A 5,154-nucleotide genomic window follows, 5' to 3' on the forward strand; every position below is an offset into this window, starting at 1 on the left:
CCTTGTCCTGCCAACTGTCACTACTGTGAACAGCCTCTCTCCATCCTCTTTGGAACCTCCCTTCAGGAAGTTGAAGGCTGCTACCAAATCCCCCCTCACTCTTCTCTTCTGCAGACTAAATAAGCCCAACTCCCTCAGCCTCTCCTCATAGGTCATGTGCTCCAGCCCCCTAATCATTTTGGTTGCCCTCCAATGCGCCCACATCCTTTCTGTAGATGGGGCCCAGAACTGGATGCAGTACTCCAGATGTGGCCTCACCAGTGCTGAATAAAGGGGAATAATAACTTCTCTAGATCTGCTGGCAATGCTCCTCCTATTGCAACCTAATATAAACCTCCCTCTTAGCTACAAGGACACACAGTTGACTCATATCCAGCTTCTCATCCAACTTCTCATCCTTTTCTGCCATCTGCTACTTACCAAGTTGGTCCCTAGCCTGTAACAATGCTTGGGATTCTTCCATCCCAAGGGCAGGAGTCTGCACTTGTCCTTGTTGAACCTCATCAGGTTTCTTTTAAGCCTAATCCTCTAATCTGTCTAGATCATTCTGGACCCTATCCCTGTCCTCCAACATATCTACCTCTCCCCTAGCTTAGTGTTATCCACAAACTTACTGAGGGTGCAATCCATCCCTTCATCCAGGTCATTAATAAAGATGCTGAACAAAACCGTTCCTGCGGCGAGGAGTCCTGTGACACCTTAAAGACTAACTGAAGTGTAGGAGCATAAGCTTTCGTGCATGCATCTGACGAAGTGGGTCTTTGCCCACGAAAGCTTATGCTCCTACACTTCAGTTAGTCTATAAGGTGCCACAGGACTCCTCGTCGCTTTTGCAGATTCAGACTAACACAGCTACCCCTCTGATACTTAAAACCGTTCCTGTAACTTTTCTTTGCAGCTGGGACAGCAGCCAGCTTGGTGCATCCACCATCTCCTACTGCATCTTCCTGCCTGGCTCTGATCTGCAGGAACAAACACGAGGTGGGAGATGTTCAGAGCGTAAACCGACTGCATATGCACCTCATGGCAGAGATCCAGGCAGAGTGGCAGGAATGGCTTGCCAAGCAGCAGGAGAGGAAGGAGACCAGGGAACCACTTGCGTGGCAGCACGGGACAATGTTTTCCACCCTGACTGCCATCACAGAGCGCATGGCAACCTGCCTCCAATGGGCCACTTCCCAGAACTCTGCCCACCCTGATGACACCCCCCGGTCCCTCCTCCACCAGCCCTGTGGCTTCCACCCCTATGGTATCCAGGGGTCACCAGGATTCCCAGGGGATAACTCTAGGCGAGCCAGAGATCCAGGCCCTTGAGAGATGGGAGGCAGTACCACTCCCATTCCTGAGCCTCCCTCTCCCCTTCTAGTTCCCAGTTCTGTTCTTTCCCTGTTGTTTTCCCCAAGCGAACAGTCATGTTTGTTGACCCATGGACTCTTTATTGGTTGAACTGCAGGCTAAGGCTATGTAGCTAAGGCTATATCTTTATACCCATGTGCCCCAGATCTGTGGATTGCCTTATTTTGATATTTGATTTGGTTAATTTTCAAAGAGGTATAAAGAATTTTTCACCAGAGAATGCTTTTGTCATGGCTCAGTGATTTAAGAGTGGCTTATTTATGTGATTTTATCTTTTAATGTTTAAATGGTTTTAACTTTATTGTTGTGAAGCGCCTAGAGTGCTTTAAGCACCATAAAATAAAATTTATTATTATTTTCTTACAAACACTAGATTTTGGAGGCATCTGTGAATGAATTATGCAGGAAGAGCAGGAGACTTACAAAGCAGAAAATGTTTATTTTGAATTAATCATCGGGAGTGATTGGAAAGGAAATTTAGAAGATGCACGTGGCCAGTCCATGGTTATGTCAGTGGGTCTTTAAAGGGGATTTGCGCTCTAGTCCCTGGTCTACACTAGGGAGTTATTTCAAAATAGCTCCCCTTATTTTGAAATAACAAGTGGAGCATCCACACTACCAAGCCCATTATTTTGAAATAATGGGCTAGTTATTTCAAAATCTGTACTCCTGCTTTCCTGGGGAAATAACACTTATTTTGAAATAGTGTTAGTGTGGACACTTCACTGCTGCTATTTCAAAATAACTACTCCCCAGAGTAATTCAAAGTATTTATGTCCCAGTGCTTCCTGGGGCTCTGAGTCAAGGTAGCACATCCACAGTAATGGAGCCTGCCTCAGACTAATTTTGAGGCTCCCCTGTAGTGGGGACACGCTACTTCGATTTTGTTATTTCGGGAGTTATTATTTTGAATTTAGTTCTTTCTAAATAATGTCCTAGCGTAGACATGCCCTAGGATTTGTGAGCCTCTTTGAGGGCAATATTCTTGATTGTTATTTGTATTGTGGGGGCACTTGGAAGCTCAAGTCCCATTGTGTGCTGTACAAGCACATAACAAAAAGCTGCTCCCTGTGCTCAGAATACTTGTACAGAGCCTTGTACTGAGAATATATTTTAGCCAAAATATTCAGATGTGGGGACGTCTAACATTGCGCTCCACCAGGTGAATTTCTGAAGGCTGAGCACTTAGATGCTTAATTCTTATTGAACTTCAGTGGGAGTTAACAGCTTCGGTGTCATTTGTGCCTTTGCAATCTATCCCAGAATCCATATTTAGGCCTATCTTCAAATGAGCTGAGCCCTTGAGGCTCATGTTAATTTTAGGGACTTAAGTTCACTCACCATTTCTGAAAAGCAGGCTGATTATAGACACCTGTCTGAATGTGGCTTTCGGAGTCTAATTTTAGATTCTCATGTTTGAAAATGTTGACCTGAAGGAACAATTATGCTCAGGCTTTTTCACCTCATAGGAGAATCGTGAAGGTACATTAGGTAAGGCCAAGTTCTCCTCTCAGTTATGCCAGTGTAGGTCTGAAACTCGTCAGGTGAATCTGGAGTCATTACGCTGATGTTAATGGAGTGACTCTGTATTTGCACTGGTGTAACTGAGAGTAGAATTAAGCCCATTTATATTTCTGAGCACTGAAATACTGTAATGAGCGACTCAAAAAATCCTGTACATAACTAAATAGTCATCTCTTTCTCTGACCTTACATTCTTACAGCATATAGCCATGATGTACCTTTAAAATGCTGGGGGGGGGGGGAAGGGAACAAAAGAGAGACAAAGCTTTAAGATGTACAGTCTTATACTCGGGGTGGAGTGTGTTTCTGAAAAGAGACACCTGGGAAATTAGACAAGCTTGGGTTTCGAGCTCTCATGAGTGGCTGTAAGAGAACAGTTGGAAAGCTTTAAGTCAGGGTACGTTTCTTGCATGCAGCTGACCAAATGTGTTGCTTACAGTTACAATATGTCAAGATGTTTCTTGTTCAATGCAGTCTCTCTTCTTCATTGGTTTTATATTGATGGAAAGCGACTTTAAATCACTCTTTGGAGGAATCTGCCGTGACACATGCCAGCTGTGTGCCATTTGAAGGAGTTGTAAAGATATGTTGGACAGCCAAGAATATACTAGAGAGAGAGATTTAAAGTCATGGGAAAGATAATTACTTAGCACTCACAGATTAGCCAAAGGAAAGGACAGAATTATACTCTGCCTTTGTTAGGTTTTCTGTTAGGCTACGTCTACACTGCAGAGCTATTTTGGGATATCGCTGGTGCACAGAAATAGCTATTCCATGTCTTTAGAGCAAGCCCATTACACGCAGTCCCCGGGTTACGTCAATCTAACTTAAGTCGGACCCCTAGTTACGAACGGGGAGGGAGGGGCGCAGCTAGTGCGGGGTGCCTCCCCCACTGTCGCCGCCTCTGGCGGTGCGGGGGGCGCTTCCCCCCAGCAGACCAGGGAGATGCGGAGCGGCTTTTCTCGCAGCGGAGGACGACGCGGGCGGTGGGACCGCCGAGACGCACCGCGGTCCCGCCGCCCGTGTCCTCCGCGGTGAGAAAAGCCGCTCCGCGTCTCCCTGGTCTGCTGGGTGGGGCGCAGCTAGTGCGCCCTTCCCCCAGCAGACCAGGCTTTTCTCACCGACGCCTGGGGTAGAGCAGCTGGGGGGCTGCCAGTTTGGTCCCACAGCGCCGAGGTGCAGCGCTATTGGACCAACCCAGCAGCACCCCAGCTGTTCTGTCCCAGGCGTCCAGATTCAGCTGCTGCTGAAACTGACCAGCATCTGATTCCAGGAAGCCCGGGGCAAAGCAGCTCTGCCTCGGGCTTCCTGTAGTCAGCCGCTGGTCAGTTTCAGCAGCGGCTGAATCGGGGACACCTGGGATACAATATGTACCAGTTCCGACTTACGTACAAATTCAACTTAAGAACATACCTACAATCCCTATCTTGTACGTAACCCGGGGACTGCCTGTATATCGAAACATAACAGGCTCGCTATTCTGATTTCCCTCTAAACCTCATTGCGTGAGGGTTAAGGGATGTTTTGGAATAGCACTTTATTTTGAAATTTGGCGCTGTGTAGACTTAGCACTCACAGATTAGCCAAAGGAAAGGACAGAATTATACTCTGTTGGAAAATATCCCCCTAATGATTACTCAAAGGCAGTGTTAGACTGATAGAAGATGGACTCAGTGCCTCTGCAAACACTGGGGAAGACTATGCTGGAGCAACCACATTAACAGCTATGACTGCCCCGCTCTGCTGTCCAAGGCACAGGATAGCAGGGCTGTGGTCTCATTTTTGTCTCACCCAGTAGGGAATTTTAGTAGCATTGTCATCACTGGACTCTCCTGATTTTTGTGAGCCAGGAACACAAGTACTAAGTTTGTGTCTGGTCTCTGCCCACAGGCACAAGTGGCATTATCTCTACTCCTAGATTCCTTTGACATGGTACATAATTGTACAAGAAGAATTTTTAGTAGCCAGACAGTTTTTCAAAAGTCCCAGAATATATTTGTGACATAAACAGTGACAGTCATAATAGTCTACCAGCTGTGCTTAAGATATACTCAAATACACTGGCTGTAGAAAGAGTGCCTGGGAAACAATGCACAAGGATTAAGACTATTTATTGTTTTGCAGTAGTACCTAGGAGCCCCACTCATGGACCAGCACCCCAGTGTAGTGGGCGCTAACAAAATGATGGTCCCAGCTCCAAAGAGCTTGCAATTTAGGTACCTCTTTTGTACCACAAATAGGCACAAATAGTCATTATAAGCACCTACAAGAACAC

Source organism: Pelodiscus sinensis, chromosome 5 (assembly GCF_049634645.1).
Source record: "Pelodiscus sinensis isolate JC-2024 chromosome 5, ASM4963464v1, whole genome shotgun sequence".
Lineage (NCBI taxonomy): Eukaryota > Metazoa > Chordata > Testudines > Trionychidae > Pelodiscus > Pelodiscus sinensis.